Below are 23,885 nucleotides of genomic sequence, written 5' to 3' on the forward strand. Positions count from 1 at the left end.
TCTGCTTCTCCCAGAGAGACTTAGCTTGGTGAGAGCTGACCTCTGGTAGCAGGAGAGCTGACAGTTAAAGGGCTACAGTCCTTTATATTGGGATTGCCAAAATGAACTCTCCAGGCAGACAGATGACAGTCAGAGGCACTAACTCATGCCTGATTGAGTATAATTAAAACATCTTCCTCACTTTCCAGTCTGTTTTTCTTCATGGCCAGTGTTTATGCCATACCTAAGCCCAAGGACATTAAATATCCTTTGCCATGCTTGAATTATTTTTGGTTGGTGTGTGTCCCTCTAGGCACAACCCCCCTCTTCATTTTCCTGTTTATCTATAGTTCTCACTATTTAGAAACAAGGATTGAAACTGAAACCTTTATGGGGCAACTGGTGACTGCTATCCTGCTGCTGCATGAAGTCAGCCCCCTGGAACAGAGCCAGCTAATATTTCTGGCAGCTTTCCTAGAGCAGCAAGAGGACTTGCTGACCCTGACATCTGGTGCACCTTATGAAATCCAAGCAATTAATCGTGAGCCAAGGTAGAATCTCTCTAGACTGGCTAAGAGAGTCTGTTTAGCAGAAACCTTGTGGTATTCATTAAGAGCCAGATAATTTCCAGCAGGTAATTCTCCTAGCCTTGAACAGCATTAGGTAATATGTTATCCAGAGCCCATTCTAACGTTCATCTGTGGTCTTTGGAAGGTAAACCAGGGATTATTTACCAGGAAATATGAGTGACTGAAAACAAGACCGAGGATAGAAAACAACCTTTGTGCTGGTGTCCCAGATGCCTGCAAGGTTGAAAGTGCTGAGGAACAGGATGGAGCTTATTAGGGCTGCTCTGCTCTGCTGAAAAATGGCTCTTGTCCCTTATTGTCATCCTGTCACACTGGGTGTATGGTCACTCTAACAGTGTCCCCAGTTGGCTGGGAATGGGCTTCAGGTATCTTTTTAGGACAGTTATTTCTCAAACTCAGGTTTTGTTCTTTTGCAGTGGCTGAGCAAAGAGCAACTGCTAATTTTATGTCCCCGAGTGTGAATCTGCTTGTCTCTAATTGAAGAAGGGAACCAAGCTGTTCATGTGTATGTACAATGTTCCAACAAACTGCTTGTTTTGAAAGGCCATGGCATGTTTTGGTCACTCTGCTTTTAGTTGGCATTGCCAGAGGTGCAGTGAAGCAGCAGAGACAAATGTTTGCTAATTGCAGAAAGGGGGTGGGCTAGATGACCTTTGGAGGTCCCTTCCCATCCAGACCATTCTATGATTCTGTGATTCCATGAAATGCCAGGAGACTCCTGATCCCACACAGTGGAAATCATTACCCAGGTTCTCTGGCAGGAACACATTAATACCCACTGTGATGCTTCCTTTGGCATCCTGTGAGGTGGGTATTTTGCTTTCCCACACATCATGGCACTCAGTAATATAAAGGTTTCTGTATCCTGTTAGATATGTTAGTTCTAAAGCAACTGTAATATTGAGGTTGTCTTTGTCATCCTGGTCTTCCATGCAGCCTACAAATAAACAAGACTCACAGGAGAAATTTAGGCCCAGTGCCAGCAGATACACCCCAGGTGAAGGGGTTCATCTTATTTAAACCACAACTGAATCTTAATCCTGCACCAGGGGCAGATCTGCTGCAAATGGCTTCTTGTTGTAAGATAGGGCTGAGAGGCTAAGGGAGGGGATTCTGCCCCTTGACTCTGCTCTGCTAAAGCCCCACCTCCAATCCTGCCTCCAGTTCTGGTGTCCCCAGCATGAGAAGGACACAGAGCTGTTGGGAGTGAGTCTGGAAGAGGCCACAAAGATGATGCAAGGGCTGGAGGACCTCTGCTATGAGGATAAGCTGAGGGAGGTGGGGGTGTTCAGCCTGGAGAAGGGAAGATTCTGGGGGGACCTTAGAGCTGCCTTCCAGCACCTGAAGGGATCCTACAGGAAGGCTGCAGAGGGACTTTTCATCAGGGTGTGTAGAGACAGTATGAAAGCAGTGAGGCTCTGGAATAGGCTGCCAAGGGAGGCTGTGGCTGCCCTGCCCCTGGAGGTGTTGAAGGCCAGGTTGGAAGAGGCTTTGATCAGCTGAGTCTAGTTGAGAGGTGTCCCTGATGACGGTTGCAGTAGATGATGTCTGAGGGCCCTTCCAACCTAAGCCACTCTGTGGTGGTGTGACTATAAAGGTGTCATACCATTTTGATTACCTCATGCTGACAGCAGGGTTGATTTTTTTTTGTTGTCTAATATTTACAAGAATTTGCTCAAAGGCAGAAGTGCTTGACTTTATCTCTGACCATAGAAGACTCTGGACTCTCAGATGGCAGTGCCCTAATGTCCAGATGGTGTAAATCTGCTTTTAGGTCCTTGAAACGTGGCATCAGGACTCAGTGAAGTTGCTTATTCCACAGTTTGTGCTCCAACTAACTGTCAATACCCAACAAATAAGAGAGACTTGTTCTGGTCAGGTTTGGAGATCTTGGAGTGCAGGTGCTTGCTTAACCCAATTGCTACACTGGGAGTCATGAAATCTCAGTTAATGTGTGCAAAAGCAACTCATCATGTAAAGAAAATTCCCAGTTTGTAATAAAGCATGGATTTTCCAGCATCTGAGGTTAAATTGTTCTCAGGGGGATAGCAAAGGGAAAAAAAAAAACCAGCCAACCAGCAGTGCTTGGAAAAGACATTTAAATTTCCTGTTCATTTCAAGTAGGTGTCATTTCACAAGCCCAGAGCTAATGGGAGGCATATTTCTTGGCACTGTGGTTTTAGCAGTCAGGTGGGCTTTTAACTTTCATTCTCCTGCAGAAAGTGAGATGATGCTTTAAGGAAAGGCCATCAGTAAAAGCCTGAACACATTCAGATTCCCTTCAGCCAAACAAGAGCTAAGGGTACCAAACACTTGGAAGAACCTGGTTTGAAATGAGAGAAGAGTAGATTTAGATTGGATGTTAGGATCAGCATGAGGGTGGTGGAACACTGCAACAGGTTACCCAGGGAGATAGTTGAGAGCCCATCCCTGAAGATATTCAAGGTCAGGCTCTGAGCAAACTGATCTAGTGGAAGATGTCCTTGCTGACTGCAGGGGGGTTGGAGTGGATGACCTTTGGAGGTCCCTTCCAACCCAAACTGTGATTCTAACCTTGCTCATGCTTTTGGATACCTAGTTCAGAAGAAAACAGTGCACATCCTCTTTACATGGATGAGGGGAGACCTCATTGCTCTCTATAACTACCTGAAAGGATGTTTTGGAGAGGCTGCTGCTGGTCTCTTCTCACAGGTAATTAGTGACAGAACAAGAGGGAATGGCCTCAAGCTGCAGCAGGATAAGTTTGGACTGGAGAGTAGGAAAGATTTTTTTTCCCAGCAAGAGTGGTCAGGGATTGGAATGTGCTGCCCAGGGAGGTGGTGGTCATCAACCCTGGATGTGTTTAAGGTGGTTTGGATGTGGTGCTTGGGATGAACCTTGTAGAGTAGGGTTCTCAGTTGGACCTTATGATCCCAAGGGTCTTTTCCAATCTGAATGTTTCTGTGATGGACAAGAGTTCTGTAATTGTCCACCCAAGTGGACAGTTCACACCCAAGTGATAACTTTGATTCTCACTGCAAGGAAGCTGAACTGGAGGGGCTGGAGATTTGGCAATAGACACCTTTGGCAATAGACAGCTCTGACTTTGAAAATGCCTCTTCAGTGCCAAGGAATCCAAAGGAATCACTCCTGCATCACACTGGCACAAGGCAGGGCAGAATCAGGCCTTGTATGGAGATAAAAGAGGATGTTCCCTCCAGTGTAACTGCAGGACACATTAATGTTCTGTGTATGAGTGGTGTGGCAGCTATTCCTGTCATGCAGACAATACATCTTTGTCAAGGTGTCAGGTCTCCCTTGGAAGGAACATGAGCCACAAAAATTGCTTAAAGGAGTGGAACATCTTCCTTATGTGGAGAGCCTGAGAGAGCTGAGGGCTCTTTAGCTTGGAAAGGAGGAGGCTAAAGGGTGACCTCATTCATGTTTATAAATATGTAGAGGGTGAGTGCCAAGAGGCTGGAGCCAGGCTCTTCTTGGTGATGCCCAATGACAGCACAAGGGGCAGTGGGTGGAAGTTGAGACATAGGAAGTTCCATGGAAGCAGGAGGAAAAATTTCTCACTGTGAGGGTGACAGAAGATTGGAACAGGCTGCCCAGGGGGGTTGTGGAGTCTCCTTGTCTGGAGATATTCAAAACCCACCTGGATGAGATCCTGTGATCTGGTGTAGGTGATCCTACTCTGGCAGGGGGGTTGGACTGGATGAGCTTTTGAGGTCCCTTCCAACCCCTAACATTGTGTGATTCTGTGTGATTCTGTGATTTCTCCTGCACACTATGAAGTGCTGTGTGTTCTGCATTTAATGGGCACAACACTGTCTGCATTTTTAAGCTTTGTAATTCCCTCTGCACTGTCCCTAGATCTTGTTGGAGGATGGGATGCTGATGAGAATGCTCCTGCACTTTGCATATGCCAAATGGTGCCTTTGAATCATCACCTCTTTACAAAGAAGGTGATTCTTGCTGCTCTGTTCTCTTGCAAACCTCACATCAGTGCTGCTTCTCTGAAAGATCTTTCTACTCTTGGGAGTCTGTCAGGCACTCCACAGTTGCACATGTATGGGAAGGTTCTCAGATTGTAAAGGAGTTAGAATGCAAAGACAATGTTGTCTTAGGGGAAGGAACAAGCCTAAAGTGCATTTGCCATGGATTTGTGCAGCAAGAAAAAGAAAAATAGAACTCTCTTAAAATGTGTACAAAGCTATGAGCCAGCATCAGAAGTGGAAGAAATTAAGGAGATTATTTCATAGTATCACAGTATCAGTCAGGGTTGGAAGGGACCACAAGGATCAGCTAGTTCCAACCCCCCTGCCATGGGCAGGGACACCCCACACTAGATCAGCCTGGCCAGAGCCTCATCCAGCCTGGGCTTAAACACCTCCAGGGACGGGGCCCCAACCACCTCCCTGGACAACCCATTCCAGGGCTTCACCACTCTCATGGGGAAGAACCTCCTCCTCACATTCAGCCTGAATCTCCCCACCTCCAGCTTCATTCCATTCCCCCTAGTCCTATCACTACCTGAGATCCTGAGCAGTCCCTCCCCAGCCTTCCTGTTGGCCCCCTTCAGATCCTGGAAGGCCACAATGAGGTCACCTGGGAGCCTTCTCTTCTCCAGGCTGAACAGCCCAGTCTTTATTTCTACCTCTATACTTAAAAAAATCTTTTGCATTAGCAATTCTGCTGACAACAGAGGGCCTGCTTATGAGTAGAAAGACCAGAACTTGCCTTTAATTCTGCCTGAAAGTGCTTAGTTAGGAACTGCAACTGCTGAGCAACAGAGGAGCAAATTGCTTCTCTGGTTTGTCTTGTAAAGTTCAACTGTGTGAAGCTGGTAGAAAAGAGCAGGGGGAGAGGAACTGGAGCTGCATAGGCAGAGGCCCATCCCTGCCATGGTCACTGAGGAGTATAGGACAGAAGCTCAAGGAGACAGGAACTGTGTAAGGCTGGGCTATAGTTTTCCTATTGTTAGCTCAGGGAGTTCAAAGTCACCATTTATCTTCCTACTTGACAGTCAGGTACATAATGAGGGAGTGCTCATTCTTACAGTCACTTTTGCCTTTCTGTCTTTATCAGCAGTGTTTTGGTATTGCTTTTGGGTTTGTTTTGTTTGGTTTGGGTTTGATTTGGTTTTGCCTTTTTAATTTTCTGACAGAGGAGATGCCTTTAAGAAGTGGTATCTGTTCCTGTGGGAGAACTGCAACTTCAGGCTGACTACTTTTTTTTTTCCCCAATGGATAAAACTTAAGGCATTTTGCAGAGCAGGTGATGCTGAGGCAGAAGCACAAACGTGGATCAGAGGGCTGTGCAGCTGCTAGGTCCTTGTGGCCCCAGAGGTAGGCAGGCAACGCACAGGAACACAGCTGGCTCCTGGCACACTACAAGCAGATGAGTGATGGTCAGGGAGGAAAAGTGCTCATGCATGAAGAAGCTAAACTAAAACACATCCACATTACCATTTTAGCCTCAGAAGAGGAGAAGAAATGGGAAGGTGTGCACCAGGGGAGCACTTCTGCTGCAGCCGCTGGTGGCTGTCCTGTCCGTGTGGCCGGCCTGCTAGAGCTTCTCTAAGGTGGTCCCTGCCTTTAACCAGGCTCTGTATGGAGGTTGTATCCCCACCACCAGCTATTTTCTTTTACAGACCTCCTCCTGTAGTGCATCATTACTTACTCTTGATTGCACAGTCTCAGTGAAGTCATTGGGTCCCAGCCATGAGAAACATGTGGAACACAGGATGTTAAACCTTAAAGATGAAGGATTTCTTTGTGGTCATTTCCACATTCCCCATGCAACTTTTCTTGATACAGTGAATTAATCCAATAATTTGCAGTTGGCTGTATTTCAGTAGTTCACAAAACAAAACACACAACACCAAAAACAACCAAAAAAACAACCTCTGGGCATTTACTGAGCTTTAAGAACCCAAGGAGTAATTAATGACACTGTTTTAAAGGGACCAGCTGCTGCTTTAAGATGTGCTTCCAGAAGAAAGCAAAATCTTTCTTTGGAAGGCCCAGAACTCACACAGAGAAAGTTCTGGGAAAGGTTTTGTCTTCCCCTTAACTATCCAGCAGCAGCTGAGAAGTTCTCCAGAGCAGTAACACAGCTTTTTCAGGGAGGTTCTTACAGTGACTTGCTGCTGCTGCTCTTAAAGGTGAAGTGAGAAGTCTGCAACCCATCTTAGAGCTTGCATTTGGAAAGGTAGACTCCACATAGCCTGTAGAATGACTCCTTGTTTCTTCTGGAGTCTATGCTGTACCCTGTGGGTCTTCAGTACATGTTGCAGCAGATGCATTCTTCAGGGAGAAAAGTGGGGGCTGCCAAGAGTTGTCTTATACAACTTGGGTTTTATTGAAGGCCTCATACTGCCAAAAATTCATTGGAGGAAGTAACTTGATTCTAAACACGTTGAAGGAAAAACCTCAGTTACAAGCCACTAGATGTCAGTAAAGCTGCACGTTTCAGCTGCAGAGGACGCTCCAGCTGAGGGATTTTGCTCACTGTTTATGCACTTGCATAACACTCTGGGCAGGGGCCAAGGAAAACAATTAGATATTTGAGTTTATTTTGGTTTGCATGAAATAGTAAATATGCAGTTGGGTCAGACTCTCCTCTCCTTTCCCCCAGAGGGAAATGGAAATAAGCCTTTGGTCCAGAGCTGTGCCACCATGGAAAACAGCAATTGCTTTTACTCTCATCAGCAAAACCTTCTGCTCTGAAGTGCTGTCTGTGGGTTTGTGTTCTTTGGGTAAAGCTGGTCGCACGGTTTTAGGCAACTGCAGCAGAAACTCTGTGGAAGGTGAGTGGGCTGGTCCTGCTTCAGCAGAAATAAAAGCTGTTGTGATTGTGCATGTGCAGTGAAGAGTAGATGTGATGTTTTTCTGTGTAGGAACAGCCTCAGTTCCTAATTCACTGGCATAAAATTGGTGCAGATTGGAAGCCATTGTTATGAAGAATAATACCTAGAACTTCCTACAGAATTGTGATGAACTTCATGGAGATTCACCTAAAAATTGTACCCCAATCTCCACAACACAGTTCAGTCTGAAGAGGAGAATTTGCCCTTTATGGAGACTGCAGAGTGGTTTGTAGAGCTGACTGCAATTCAATAGATAAATCAGCTGTTAAAAGCTGCATACAACACAAATAGTCAGGTCACTGTTTTGCACCTAAATGCAATATCTGAATACTTTACAGGCTAAAACCCCTTTGGAAACAGCACAGAATTTCACACTCAACATACTGATTGTGTATGCAAATGTCTGCACCTTCCTCTGGGAGAAAAGTACTTTCCAAAGGGGAAAAAAAGCTCATGGCTTGTCAAACATGAAGATTTCTGAAGTGGTTCCATATTTCTAAGCCTTAGATGCTTACTAGGGAGATGTGCAGCATTCAGTATTTAAGGATCAGACTCTGACCTTTGACAGGAACACTGTCAGGAAAACTGGAAGGATATTAGGCCAGAAAGGAAAAGTCTGAGGAATGAGGGCATAGAGGCATTCAGTTCACTCAGTGTCTTGAATTCCTAGCTAAATCACACAATGGCTTAGGTTCAAGGGACCTTAGAGATCTACTCCAACCTCCAGGCCATACTGAGGGATGCTTCTCAAATACATTCAGCTGCTCAAGGCCTCATCCAACACCTCCAGGCAGGAGGCATCCACAGCCTCCCTGGGCACCCTATCTGAGAGTCTCACCACCCTCATACTGAAGAAATTATTCCTAAGAGCCAGTCTAACCCTGCTCTCCCTCAGCTTCAAACCATTCCTCTTTGTCCTGTTGCTAGACACCCTGATGAAAAGTCCCTCTGCAGCCTTCCTGTAGGATCCCTTCAGGTATTGGAAGGCAGCTCTGAGGTCCCCCCAGAGTTGTCTCTTCTCCAGGCTGAACACCCTCAGCTCCCTCAGCCTGTCCTCAGAGCAGAGGTGTTGCAGCCCTTGGATCATCTTTGTGGTCCCCTCTGGACTCACTCCAACATCACTGTGCCCTTCTAATGGCTGGATGATTGTATTACTTTGTTATCTAAGGATTCATGCTTGTCTATCCCACTAGAAGAATGAAAAAGTGGAGCAGGAGTTGCATAAAGGCAATTTTTAGGAAGCCAGTACATCTTCCCACTTTAAATTGATTATTACTAAGAAAAACATTAACACATGCTTAACACATGCCAAAGGTGAATAGCCTTAAAACTGTTGTAAGATCCTAAGCAGTCCCAGACATTACAGTGAGGGCATCAGGTTATTTGAAGATCAACTGATACAACATGGGTTTTGAAAGGTTTTCATAACTTCTTTCTTTCTTTCTCTTTCTGACCTTTTGGAAAGAGTGTTGGAGGGTTACATTTTGTGAGGAGATTGGAGAGGCTTACTTGCTGCATGATCCTAGAGTTAGCAAAATCCTTAAACCTTGGAGACTTGTGACCTGAGTCAGTGGTAGTTTATACTAGGGGCCTTTCCCCTTCAGCTGGAGGGTGCAGTTTTGAGCTAGGTCTATAAAACAGCTGATCTGGCATCACAAATTGCCTTTGCATTCAGAGATGAAATAGCTGGTGCTGGGACGAAGTGTGAAGGCAGAGGAGGCTGGCTGACACCTTCCCCACTGTGGCCCCTGACTGGCAGAAGGGTTATGCATCTCTGACACCTCTGCAGGGATCACTCTTCCCCCTGGGAGCTTGGAGACAGCTATTGACTGTCTGTGAGTTAACACAGGAAAAGAAATAGCACCTCAAAAGCATGGCCTGGGACTGGTGATTCTCACCAGGTCTGAATGTCAGGTAATCACAGGCTAAATCTGAACTCTACTGGAACCTTCTTGGAGTTAATTCCCAAGTGGCTCCTCCCTGGGCTTTCTTTTCATCAGTGAGGAGCTGGGGTCAGGATAGTCTCTCCCTGATAGGCCTGTGTGTGAGGCACTGTGTGGTATTTGCACTGAACTAGTGACTCACACATTGACATTTGGAGTCCTGGTTTAGGGCAGAAGAGTTATCTTTAAAGTTCTGTCCCTAATCTTGGTTTGTATTTTTTCCCTCATGTACTCTGCTACCCTGTGTCTGATGCACAAAACCAGCAGGCAAACACCACATCCTTCTGTTCCTTGTGTGTTCACAGTGCTTTGGAGTAGCTAGAAGCAGCAGCCAAATAATTACCTCCTCTACTGCAGAGGGGTGGAAGAGATCATTAACCTGTGTGTGCATCGTACCCAAGAGAGCCTGGTGTCAATGTCACCCTCAAGATCCATCATCCTCAAAAGAAAGCTAGCTTCTGATCTGGTGAAAGGAAGGAATTTGCTCAGGTTTAGATGGATACATTGCTAAACCTAGGGACTGTTAGAAAAGGTTCTCAAGTTTTGGGTGGAATGAGATTCTTTTTCAGGGCAGAATATGTTTGTGCCTGATCATCAGTGGTATGTGCTAACAAGACAGCCCGCAAAGCCAATCAGAGCCTGGGCTGCATCAGGAGAAGTGTGGCCAGCAGGTCGAGGGAGGTGATCCTCCCCCTCTACTCAGCTCTGCTGAGACCCCACCTGGAGTACTGTGTCCAGTTCTGGAGCCCCTATTACAGGAGGGATGTGGAGGTGCTGGAACGTGTCCAGAGAAGGGCCACAAGGATGATCAGAGGGCTGGAGCACCTCTCCTATGAGGACAGACTGAAGGAGTTGGGGCTGTTCAGTCTGCAGAAGAGAAGGCTCCCAGGTGACCTCATTGTGGCCTTCCAGTATCTGAAGTGGGCCTACAGGAAGGCTGGGGAGGGACTGCTCAGGATCTCAGGTAGTGATAGGACTAGGGGGAATGGAATGAAGCTGGAGGTGGGGAGATTCAGGCTAGATGTGAGGAGGAAGTTCTTCCCCATGAGAGTGGTGAAGCCCTGGAATGGGTTGTCCAGGGAGGTGGTTGAGGCCCTGTCCCTGGGGGTGTTTAAGAGCAGGCTGGATGAGGCTCTGGCCAGGCTGATCTAGTGTGGGGTGTCCCTGCCCATGGCAGGGGGGATGGAACTAGATGATCCTTGTGGTCCCTTCCAACCCTGAATGAAACTATGAAACTAAGACAAAACAGAATCTGCAGCCTCCTGTCCCCTGTGGTCTCCAGCTAGGCTCAAGCTCCTCTGCCTGAAGCTGCTGTGTGAAAAGAACACCACCTCACTGGTGACTCACTGTGCCTGCTTGCTTCATTCATTCCTTCTTCTTCCTTCCTTGCCCACACTACTGCTTTCTTAATACATTTTTAATAGCTATGTCCTTGGGACCCCTCTGGAAAATTTCTTCCCACTGTTGCATGGATTTGTTTTTCCTAAATGCCCTCTAAAGACCATCTTAACAAGCACAAATCTCATCCAAAAGCCTCCTTTAACTTCCAAAATGCAATACATGAAGCAGTTCCTATCTGGTTTAATCAGCTGAGTTCTGCACAATTAAGAGCTAGCTAAGACAAACAAGATATTGGATGTACAAATCAAAAAGCAAATGCCCCTGTCTGTGGGTGTCTGTACAAATGCATGCATGCACCCTCACCCTAGAAATCTGCCACTTAACTTCTACAAGATGCTTTTCACAACTGCCAACTGGATCTAGACCCTAATAAAAGCTTCAGAGCACTGTCCTCACATCTTAAAAACTCCTGATCCTTCCCCTCTACTCAGCCCTGGTGAGACCCCACCTGGAGTACTGCCTCCAGTTCTGGAGCCCCTATTACAAGAGGGATGTGGAGGTGCTGGAAGGTGTCCAGAGAAGGGCCACAAGGATGATCAGAGGGCTGGAGCACCTCTCCTATGAGGACAGACTGAAGGAGTTGAGGCTGTTCAGTCTGGAGAAGAGAAAGCTCCGAGGTGACCTAATTGTCGCCTTCCAGTATCTGAAGGGGGCTACAGGAAGGCTGGGGAGGGACAGCCCAGGCTGGATGAGGCTCTGGCCAGGCTGATCTAGTGTGGGGTGTCCCTGCCCATGTCAGGGGGGTTGGAACTACCTGATCCTTGTGGTCCCTTCCAACCCTGACTGATACTATGATACTATGATCTGGTTTGGTGCAAAGGAAGTCCTGATGTGACAGTTTATACCCTGTCCAGAAGACTGCTGCTGGTTAGGATTTCATGGGTATTGTGGCACAAAAGAAGAACGTCTCCTTCATCTCCCACACCAGCATGAAGCAATAAAAATCTCTCAGCGGCAAATCAGGGCTTGTAGGAATAGCAGCAATGTCAGCCTCTCACAGAGGATACAGTTACACAGGTTCAGCTTCAACTGATTGTTGGTTCTTTTTTTAATGTATAAAGCAAAAAACCACTCCAGGTTTTGAAGCTTTCTCTTTCAACCTGTAAATCACAGGCTCACAGGATGTTAGGGGTTGGAAGGGACCTATGAACAGCATCCAGTCCAACCCCCTGCCAGAGCAGGACCGTGGAATCCAGCACAGGTCACACGGGCATGCATCCAGATGGGGCTGGAAAGTCTCCAGAAAAGGAGACTCCACAACCTCTCTGAGCAGCCTGTTCCAGTGCTCTGTGACCCTCACAGGGAAGAAGTTCCTTCTCATGTTGAGGTGGAACCTCCTGGGCTGTAGTTTATATCCATGTCCCTTCCAACCCTGAATGATACTATGATACATTGTTCCTTGTCCTATCCCAGGGAGCCCGTGAGCAGAGCCTGTCCCCTCCCTCCTGACCCCCAGCCCTCTTCTCTTCTCCAGACTGAACAGCCCCAGGTCTCTCAGCCTCAGTCTTCTCTCCCTCAGACATCTTGTAGCTTTCTGTTGGACTCTCTCCAGCAGTTCTCTCTCTTGAGCTGGGGAGCCCAAAACTGGACACAGTATTCCAAGTGTGGTCTCAGCTGGCCAGAGAACAGGGGGAGAAGAACCTTCCTAGCCCTGCTGGGGGCACAGATGGCAGGGGGAAGGTGATCTCTTTCAGGGGAACTTTCTATACTGTGCATCTTTTCCCAAACCAGCTCAATGAGAGCCAAGTCCCATGGATGGAAGACAACCACAACAATTTCTGTCAGGAAAAGCTTACTGGCATAACGAGCATGGCTAAGTATAAGCCCAGAAATGGTTGTCTGTCTCCTCCATCATGCTCAGTAAGACTCAAAGATACAGTAGCTGCAAGATAGCCCTCAAGCTACTTTTGTGAGAGCCAGCTGCCTGAGGATTGTCCCTTAACACTTTTTGCACCCCAATATGTCCTCACAGTGGTGGTGCTTCTGTAGGCACAGATGAATTCTTAACTGTACTCATAGTATGTCCCTCTCCATGACATGACGTCCAGAGACCATGCACGTGTCTGGCACTAAGCTTATTCTCTTCTGTATCCTCAGATCCTGGAGATGTACAGTAGCCAGCTACTAAATGCAAATGCAGGCTGCTTATTGCTGTTAGCCTTGCTAAGTGTAAATATAAACCCCAGAAAAACAATACAAGGCCCTGAGATCTGTGCCCCAACTTCCTCTGAGGATGCTAATTGAAGGGATGTCAGCTTTTAGAAAGCATGCAAAATCAGTCCAGGAAAATGATGCTGCCAGTAGCTCTTTCCATCTTGAAATTCAAGAGAGTCCCTAGGGATGGTGGAGAAAAGGAAAAAAACCATGCTGTGATTGCAAAAAGAGAACAATGACTGATTAAACCCAAGAGTCAGCCTTGGCTGTGAATGTCCCTCTCTTTCTCCAGCTCATTTTGTACCTGAGTCAAGGTTCTGCACTTCACCTTGGTGCCTCTGTGTCTAGAAGGGCACCTCTCATTACTCTGCCTTGGCAGATGTGTAGAATCTGCCCACAGGACCCTGTTCAGCACACAGAATTCAGTTATATTTTGGCACAGTTGTAGTTGTGAAGTCCATTAGGCAGAACATGTGCTGAACCTGCTCCAGAAGATGCAGGTGGTACCTATAGGATTTAATTGTGTCAGCTGTTATTAAACTGTGGGATGGGAAAGGCACACACAAAGATTTCTGCAGTGATGACTAAGCTGCAGATTTTTTACCCCTGTTTAAAAAGAGCCTGGCTGAGGCACTTGGTGCCATGGGTTAGTTGATGAGATGGTGTTGGGTGATAGGTTGGACTGGATGATCCCAAAGGTCTTTTCCAACCTGGTTAATTCTGTATTCTGCATTATGTTGGCATCTAATGTGGTGAATAATTCCTGATTAGGTTAAAAGTACTCTTTTTGTTTTGAGACCTTACAGTGCTGCAGCTGCAGGGAGGAGAAAACCACCTGTGAATGAAGGAAAGCTATGAGAAGTGAGGGCAGTAAATCAACCCCATTTGCTCGAGAGAACTTTGTATTCATTTCCCAGATGTGACCTGAATCCCTCTCTAGACAGCAAGTAAGCCACTGCTGTTAAGAAAAGGGAAAAACCCAAACCCAACCCAACAATTAAGTCTATCCATCTCTAATTGCAGCTGGAGGTAGAAAGAGGGAAGACCAACAATGTAGGCTGGGCTTTATGAATGCCTGAAAGAACTGACCACCTTCCCTGAGAGGTTGCACTACAGATTTGCTTGGATACCCACATGTGCTTGGGGCTTCATGGGTGCTATCAGACACCATGGCTGGAAATAGCTCTCCCAGGCACCTCTTCTGGCCTGCCAGGATGTCCTGGTTTTGCTGGAAGAGGATTCCAGGCCAACCATGGGCTGCAGGCCATTAGCAGTTCTTAGCCAGCCAGCACAGCTGACTCACTGGTGTGTCCCAGACCATAGCCATCACACCCAGGATAAGGAAGGAAGTTTGCTGACAAGAGGGAATTCTCCTGCTTGGGCTCGCTCTTCTGCTCCTTGGGACTGCCTTTGTGGCTACTGTGGCTGCTACACTTTTGCTGGGCTGAGTATGACTTTGTTTCCTTCTCTCAGTGCTTTGTAGATGCTCTGCAGGTCTGTTTGTCAGCCTTGGTGTATGTCTCTCCCTGGAAGCTGTTTCTGTTGATTGTCAGACACATTCAGGGTTAGGTTCTGTGGCTATTGCAGTGCATTGAGATTAGGAATGAAGCTTGTCTGTGTGAATAGAAAGGTAAATGCAACTCCTCCTCCAGCTGGCTCCCAAAGCCATCTCTTGCAATCAGAACACTTCTTCAGCAGTTGCTAGAGATGAGTCACCCAGCATTCATTTCCTACTCCCAGCTTGAAATGAGCTCTATACTGAAGTTAATTCCAGGTTCAAATGAACTTTGTGCTAACAAGAAAACAAGAAAAAATGGGAGGCCTTGAGCAGCTGAGCCTGGTTGAAAGGTGTCTCTGCCCATGGTGGGAAGATTGCAGTAGATGATTTCTAAGGTCCCTTCCAACCTGAACCATTCTGTGACAGTCACTGGAGTTGTCCTGATCTTTGTTCATCCTTTGAAATGGTGGAAGTGATCTTTTTGGCTCCTCTGAAGCTTGTTCAGTGTAGATCACATGTTCCTGTCAGGCCTCTTTATCTCATTGTAATAATAAACCATAAAGGAGTTCCAGAAAAAAAGAAGAGTACCTCTGCATTTCAATTTGGTTTCTTTTAGCATAACTTCAGAGATCAGAATGTAAGATGAAGCACAAACCTGCTTTTGTTGGCCTGTATCCTTGGTGTATTATGACAAGTGAATTATTGCAGTCTTTGCAGGAATACCTTGTGGGGTATTTCATGACCCTGAGAGTCTGTAGAGGTCTGGAGGAAAAAAGAGATTTAGCTATTTAGTCTATGAGTAGTGTCAGGAAGCACTGCTTGTGGCACAGGTTGTCTTCTGTAGGGAAGTGCATGGACATATGAGCTCCTTCCTGGCCTCATGCTGCCGTCTTGGAACATTAGGATCATGCTAATGAAACCTGCCAGCCAAGCTCTGGTGTCACCAGATGAGAGTTGCTTCCCAAACCAGCTCTGCTGAATGCACACATCCTGGTCACTATGAGTGATGATGGCTCGGGAGTGGGAGCCTGCCTGAGTGCCTGCTTCCTGTGCAGGGCAGCCTGAGGTTTTAGGTGCAGGCAGAGCAGGGGCTCATGGCAGGGAAGGCACTGATAGCCTACTTGCCTGAGTCCCTGCTTCCTGTGCAGGGCAGCCTGAGGTTTTGGGTGCAGGCAGAGCAGGGGCTCATGGCAGGGAAGGCACTGATATTCTCCCACACTGTAACACCAATCATTCAATTGAGATTTTAGCTAGGCTGGCACCCCTCTCAGCCAGGCTGCTCGTTATTTCCCACAGTAAAACTCTGGAGTTTGTTTTCCATGACTTCTCTTAAAAGCTGTGAGCAAACTTCCTGTGCCTTGGGCAGGTTTTCTGTTTCTGAAAATCTCAGTCAAAGCAGTCATGCTGTTGGAGAACAAGCCAAAGGGTAAACAATGCCCTGGTTTCCAGGGCTAAAAAAGGTTAGGTGAACCTTTCTTTGGAAAGTTCAAGGGACTTGGAGCTTTGCAGCAGGGGCTCTGGGTTTGGCACAAGAGCTGCTGCCTTTATGTCAAGGATGTGCTTTTGGGTCCTTCAGGGAAAAGCCACTCATGCTTTGCTAAGTTATAAACAGTTGAAAACTGCAATTGATCCTTACTCAGACAAACCCCCACCTCGTCAGAGTTCAGCAATGGAAATCTCTGGGGTGTGTTGGAGCCTCCACAGCTTCCTGTGCTGCCAGACCTGGCACTGTGTGCTCTAGGCTAAAAAGATCATGCCAGAAGGACTTTGTGAAGGCCATTTACAGACCACTGCTTGGTCTGCAGTGTGGTCAGAATTGATGCACACCTATCTTTCTTATGGCTCCTCTCTCCTTTACACTCAAGCTGGACTTGATGATCTCAGATGATCTATTGCAGCCTCAATAATTCTGTGAGCCTGTGATGAGGAACAACAGTGTAGGCAGACTGTGAAATCAGGTGGGGAGGTCGACCTGCCAGGGTGTAGGGTGAGAAAGGAACTAGCTGGACATGGATATGGGGATGAAATGGTGGGGAAGTGAGACAGCTGAGGTACTGAGACTTGAAGTCAAGTGCTAGGGTATGCATCTGGGGGAGATGTCTGGTTTTATTTCCATGCAAGTATCCACTTAGCCTCCTTTCAGAAGCACCTTTATGTTGCTGTTTGATGTCAGGTTGAAACCAAATATTTAGCTGTTAGAGTTATTAGTAGTATTTTCATTTTGCTGTCTCTAGTGTTCCATAAATATTTGCAAGGGTGCAGTAGCCAAGTGATTTGTCTTGACAGAGCCACAAGTTCTGCGACCGACATAAGCACACCTTCTGTCTTTTGGCCCCTTTTGCACAGTGGGAGATTACATTCTAAGGCAGGTAACCCATGCCTTAATCAACAGCTGATTTAATTATCACATTCACTGTTGCAAAAGCATCACCAAAGAGCAAGGTTAATAAGCAGAGCGTGCAGGATCTGCATGTGTGTGGTTTTCACAGGCACACGTTGCAGGCTTGGGAGAATGGACAAGATGCTGCTCGTGCTTTCACAAATGCCTCGGTGAATTCATAGCAGCATGGATTCTCCTCCCTCCCCCACCTTTACTCAGGACCCCTGCACTCTGCTGTGCTTATTTTGTGTAGGTGGTGCAAGCTCAGACTCTCTACTCAGTGCTGTGTTTCACAGGGCTGTGCTGGCATCCTGCTGGACCCTTGGTCTTTGGAACCATCCAGCCCCTTCTTCTGCGCCATCGTGACAATTTTATAGCTCTTAGTATCTATTTCTCAGCCTTCTCTTGGCTACCAGCAGCCCACAGTCCCAGGTCTGCACAGTGTTCTGCTGGTTTGGCAAAGCTCCCTGCTGGGCTAAATGGAGCCCTGTGGGAGAAGCACTGAATGGCTGCTGAGGAGCATGACCAGATCCAAGTGTGAAGCGCTGACGTCAGCGGCTCCAAGGGGAGCTCTGTGGGCAAACGGAGCTGGCACGCCACTTAAAATCTGTGGGGCCTTCTTCAGTCAAAACAGAGCTGCTGCCAAACTGCTAACTGTAGCTCTGCTTTTTTCCCCTCTTGCCTTTGCAGGTTGGGATTGGAAATTCATCCCCTTGCAGAGCACCTTGTCTGGCTGTAGCTCTGGGGGGGACTTTAACCTGCTCCCACCCCCAGCAGAGCACGGCTAGCTGTCTGGCAGTTTTCAGCATCACTTCTTAAGGTATTGTTATTTATTTCCAAATGCTTCCCTCACCTTGGCCTGACATATGGTTTTGCTTTAAGAACAAAATGGTTTTCCATAGGCAGCTGGTGAGGTCCCTAAACACATGTTCCTCCAAAACACATAACCCTAGAAGACATCAATTCCCAGCAGAAAGGTTACTCTCATACAGCTGCAGAGCGCTGCTTGAAGGCTCTGGAAAATAATCTTGCAGTCAGCTGACATCATTTAGTCACTTTGATTACTTTCTTGTGCCTCATTGCTGAATGTCCTGCACGATGACAAACGAGGCTCCTTGGAAGATCACATCTATATACACTTAAGTAACAACCAGGAAATAAATCATCATTTGGTTGGGAGCTAAAACCAGGGGAAAATGGCTCCAGGATAGAAGCAGATTAGCTGGACAGCATTTAAACCAAGTGGAGTTACAAAACACATGTATTGTAGCCAAAAGCATTGTTTGAAAAGAGGCTTCTCCTAGGCCTTCCAGCCTTAAGTAAGGTGGGGGAAATGTTCTGCTGGAAAAGGAAGCAAGGGAATTGAAGAGACAAAGGCTAGCTTAAGAAACAAAACCACATCCATTCAGCCACAAGCTGTCTCTGTTGCGAAAGCGGGGAGGAGAACGGGCAGGTTGTAAAGTCAGAAGGGAAAAATGTGCTTCTTCCTGAGAACAGGAACTGGGTTTGGGAAAGCTGATCCAATTTCTGTGTCTGTAGACAGAACTTTCCTCTTCCTTCCAGGACCTCTGTCGCAGCCACTTGCCCCCTAGCCTGCTGTCGAGCACATCAGCCCTGCCAGCGTGTGATGCTCTTGGCCAGGCACAAAGCTCGAGAGGCTGCAGTGGGGCATCTAAGGAGAAGGCTGTGGGATCTTTTCTGAAAGGGAATGTCTGACCTGGCTGTTTTAGAAATCTCTATTTTTGGTTCTTCCCCCACATGAAATAGAACTATTCATGACAATCTGATCACATGCTGTGTCTTTCCTGTCCCAACTGTATTTTCAAGCGGCTGCCTGGGCCAACCAGCACTGCTCCTTTTCAAGTGTAGGACTCTTGGTTTTCCTGTATGGTTTCCTGTGGTCTTTAGTGTTTGCACTCACAGTATATGGATGAATCCCTAACTAGAAGCAAAGGGCGGGGGGGGGGGGGGGGGGGGGGGAAGGAAAGGAAAAAGAAGTGCTCCATGGGTGGTAGCCCTATCTGAGGGAGGAAGTCATTCTAAGGGTGCCCACTCTTCCTCCCTGCAAGTCTGATGTACCTTGTAACAACCTAAATTTCCACTCTGAAGCAACTGGGGCCAAGAGATGACAGCCACGGTGCCTGTGAGAATGCTTCCTGACACTACAGCTTCTTTTCTTTCCTTTCTCCTGCACTTCTGGATGCAGGAGAGCAAGGGAGGCACAGGGCTGTGCTCTCGTGGTGGGTCACGGTCAGCACTGCAGCAGTTGCACTGGGCCATCCAGAAATCTCAGCCCATCCATGCGTGGTTTCCTCACTTCTTGCCTTTCTCTTTTCTGAGCTAGCTTGGATGGAGAGCAGGAATCATTCATAAGCTGATGTGTCTGTAGACAGAAATTTCCTCTTTCTTCCAGGACCTCTGTTGCAGCCACTTCAGCCCTGGCAGAATGCGATGCTCTTGGCCAGTCACAAAGCTTGAGACACCTGTCTCAGTTTCTGTCCCACTGTCTCCAGGGTTTTCTCAGCATTGCAAGTTGCTATCCAAGCAACACAAAAGCTATGGTGACTTTTTTCCATCATGTTTTTTTCCACCTACTCTTTTTTCACCAGGTTGCTGTTGATGAGAAGGCTGACAACAGTCCTAGCTTACATCAGAACTGTAGTTGGAATCTAATTAAATTGTAAGCTGGAGGTCAATGCACCCAAAGGTGAGAGCTCATTAATGCTGACTGGTGCCATTGGGACAGTGCCTTCTGTATGGAGTGAGAGGTCTGGCTCAAGAAGCCATGCTCATTGATAGGAACAAGTGGTTAGGGTCACAGGATGTTAAGGGGTTGGAAGGGACCTCTGAGCATCATTAAGTCCAATCCCTCTGCCAGAGCAGGACCACAGAATCTAGTGCAGGTCACACAGGAACACATCCAGATGGGTCTTGAAAATCTCCAGAGAAGGAGACTCCACAACCTCTCTGGGCAGCCTGCTCCAGTGCTCTGTGACCCTCACAGTGAAGAAGTTCCTCCTCATGTTGAGGTGGAACCTCCTGTGCTGGAGTTTACATCCATTACTCCTTGTCCTATCCCAGGGTGCAACTGAACAGAGCCTGTACCTTCCCTCTTGGCCCCCAGCTCTCAGATATTGATAGACATTGATTAAATCCCCTTTCAGTCTTCTCCTCTCCAGACTGAACAGCCCCAGGGCTCTCATCAGGCAGTGCTCCAGTCCCTTCATCATCCTTGTAGCCCCCCTTTGGGTTCTTTCCAGCAGATCCTTGTCCCTCTTGAACTGGGGAGCCCAGAACTGGATGCAATATTCCAGGTGGGGCCTCACCAGGGCAGAGTAGAGGGGGAGGAGAACCTCCCTCAGTCTGCTGGACACAGCCCTCTTAATGCCCCCCAGGATCCCATTGGCCTTTTGGCCACTAGAGCCACTGTCCCATGGATAACTTGTCCACCAGGACTCCCAGGTCCTTCTCCACAGGGCTGCTCTCTAGCAGATCACCTCCTAACCTGTTCTGGTGCAGTTTATTCTTCCTTCCCAGGTGCAGGACTCTGCACTTCTCCTAGGAGCCTATCTAAAGTTACCATTACAAGTTTTTCTTGTGGTTAAGTCTGATCCTAAGTTGAAAAGAAGAGAAGACATGACAGATCAGTATTTTTCTTAGCTTTTCACTACTGAGCTGCTTTTGTTTAAAGGACTCCTTTGAGATAAACTGAATGTTGTTTGGTTTTAGCTGAAGACAATTCAGGGATGCTTGGTGTTTTGTATTGATAACTTGGTATAACACTGCACAGAGCAATTGTCATTCTGATGCTGAAGGTTGATGCATTTGCCTTTTTTCATGTCTAGATGTTGTACAGGGGTTTCTCCTTTGTTTTGTAGTCCTCCTTTGGGTTCATTCCAGCAGATCCCTGTCCCTCTTGAGCTGGGGAGCCCAGAACTGGCTGCACTATTCCAGGTGGGAATATTCCACGTGTCAACAGCCTGATGATAGGTTTCAGAGGAACAGATTTTCTGCCTTTATTTTTCCCAAGAATATGGAGCTGCTCAGCTTCTTCTCTGAAATAGAAGCCTTCACTTTCCAGAAATGACTAAATCTTATTGTTGAAAGTGATGGAGGGAGTAGCCAGCTGTTCAGCATTTGAAACTATTAGATTATGCCAATCCAATGTCAGTTGATCTTAAAATAGGCATCTTTTCCACTAAATGGTAGGTCCTGATTACTTCCAGAGCAATATTTCTGTTCAGTGGTATCAAACTTGGGTCCTTAAAGTCTCCTTTTTGGTGTTTTTTTTTGGTCAAAGACACAGAGTTTTGTAAGGAAAAATGCCAGGAAAAATGCATCACAGCCTCAAAGAGAAAAATCTCTGAAGAATGGCTCAATGAATGGCTCTTTGGACCTCTGTAAGGAGAAACTGCCAGCCAGGCTGGACTGAGTGCTCTGTGGTTTACATTTATAAATGGGATTGCAAGGTGATAAAATCTGCAGGATGAGGTTTGGTTTTTTTTTCATCCAGGAAGCTGAAGCTGCTTCATCTGAAGTGCTAAAGTGTGAGAAGCATTGCCCAGCTCCTTAAAATGGGTGTGAAAACTCACAGCTCTCTGCTTGCAGTCAAAGGAAGGGCAGGAAAGCCACAATGAAGCAACACAACTGTAAACCTTACAATATGCACAAGCAACAGGTGCTGATATGTGCAACAATATTGGGATGCCACAAAATGTCTCACTGTGGTCCAAAAGAGAACCACAGCCCAGGATCCAGCATTTGGCTGTGATCTGCCCTTGACATGAATTACTTTAGCTCTCCAAAGCTAATGTTGTTAGATAAAGATAGAGAATCTCTTTGGGAATGGGGATGGAAAGCATGATCTGGTTCAAATCACTTGCTTTGCTACACTGAAAAGTCTCTATTGTTTGGGGGATTTATTTTTCCCCCCTCCTAACACAGGATTCACCTGGAATGTGAATGGCTCACCCTTTCATTCCCAAAATTTAAGCTGCTGGAGAAGCTGTGAGCTGAGGACTGAGCACATCTTGCTCACCCTACCTAACAATGGAGGCAAACAGGCTTCAGGCTTCCTTGGCTGTGTGAGCTCTGCCCTTCTGCTCCTGTTAGAGCTTGTCTGCCTTCCTGACATCAGCTGCAGCTGAGAGCAAAGCTCTCTACATCTATTGTGGCATGTGTTTTTTGGGACAGGGCATGAGTGGTGTGAGTGGAAAGGGTCTGCTATGTGAGCAGCCAGCTGATAAGGGCTGGGCTTGGAAGGGTGAAGATCTGAATTGCTGTTTGGCTCTCTTGTGTTAATGTGTGACTGAAAGGGATATATTAGCTACAGACACTGAGTAACACCCAGAGGAAGACTGGAAAAGGAAAACAGCCCTGCAGCCTTTTTGGGGTTTTATCCAGGCTGATTAATTGCCACAGGAGCACTGTCTGAAGTGTGACTGCAAACTTCAGACTGTCCTGGATAGTTTTATCTTCATGGCATTGCTCACTGAAAGTACAAAGTTTTCTGCCCAAACCCTCATTTTCTGAGCCAACTGTGAAAATCTAGGAAAATGTCTTTGGTTTTAGAAATAACACTTGTCTCCCCAGATGTTCTCACACTGCTCCTGTCTGAACTGCTCTAGCTCTCAGATTTATCAGCTGGTGCAAGGTTATGGTGTAGGGCAGCAGCCTAGAGTCAGATCCTTTTGGTGCCTTGTGCAGCTCCACATAATACAGAATTAACCAGGTTGGAAAAGACCTTTGAGATCCTCAAGTCCAACCTGTGACCCAACACCATCTAATCAACAAAACCATAGCACTAAGTGCTTCATCCAGTCTCTTCCTAAACACCTCCAGGGATGGTGACTCCACCACCTCCCTGGGCAGCACATTCCAATGGCCAATCTCTCTTGCTGGGAAGAACTTCTTCCTACCATTCAGCCTACACCTCCCCTGGAGTGGGAGTCGTTGGAAAGCTTTTGTTTGTGGATTTCTATGTATTTGCTGCATATTTACTCTTAGGAAACCTCAATTTTGTTTTAGGCTGTAGAATCACCTAGACATAGTGAAATGTATGGATCCAGTCACTTATCTGGTATTTGTAGACTTGCCTCTGAGCTATATCAGGAGCAGAAACCCTCACTGTAAGTAAAATCAGTCAATAATTATATGGTAACCAGCCCTTTATGGCCCCTTGGTCCTGGGTGAAGCAACAACCCCTTCTGTGAGCATTGCATCTTCTAGTGATCGTGACCAAGACAAAGCCACAGAAAACCAGAATTGTCAGGGTTGGATGGGACCTCAAGGATCATCTCCTTTCAACCACCTCCCCGCCCCACCATGGGCAAGGACACTTTCCACTAGATCAGGTTGCCTGGAACCTGTTCAGCCTGGTCTCACAAACTTCCAGGGTTGGGGTTTCTACCCTGGGCAGCCTGCTCAAGTGTCTCACCACCCTCATGGGGAAGAACTAATGTCCTAATGTCTAATCTAAATCTGTCCTACTCCAGCTTAGATCCACCACCCCCCCCCCCCCCAGTCCTATCCCTCCCTGACACCCTCAAAAGTCCCTCCCCAGCTTTCTTGTAGCCCCCTTCAGATACTAGAAGGCCACAATAAGGTTTCTTCACAGCCTTCTCTTCTCCAAACTGAATGACCCCAACTCTCTCAGCCTGCTCTCACAGGAGAGGTGCTGCAGTCCTCTGATCATCCTCATGGCCTTCTCTTTGTAATGAGGAGAAGTTAGTGGAATGTCTTGAAATATGTCAAATACTGTAGGAAAGGAAATTGAAAAGTGCAAACTGCTTCTACAAATAATGTCTAGAAGTCTTTCCACTTCCACTGGTTACCCATTTCCAGAATTTGTTAAGAGAGAAAACATTTTAGTGGTGCAATTAGACTCACCTGTAGTGGGAATGAAGTAGCTGGGCCCACATCCTTGCAGGATGTCCATGGTTTCAGGTCCTGCTCCTGAGAGCTGGGGTTTGTATTTTAAATTCAGAGTTGAAATGGTCACAACCACAACTTAGCTGCTTTATATTTCATATTTTTCCCCTTCCAGTTTTAGATTGCAACCTGTTTGGTCTGATGGTGGTTATAA

The sequence above is a fragment of the Melanerpes formicivorus genome, unplaced genomic scaffold (genome assembly GCF_026170545.1).
Source record: "Melanerpes formicivorus ecotype bairdi unplaced genomic scaffold, bMelFor1.0.p_v2 SCAF_4, whole genome shotgun sequence".
Lineage (NCBI taxonomy): Eukaryota > Metazoa > Chordata > Aves > Piciformes > Picidae > Melanerpes > Melanerpes formicivorus.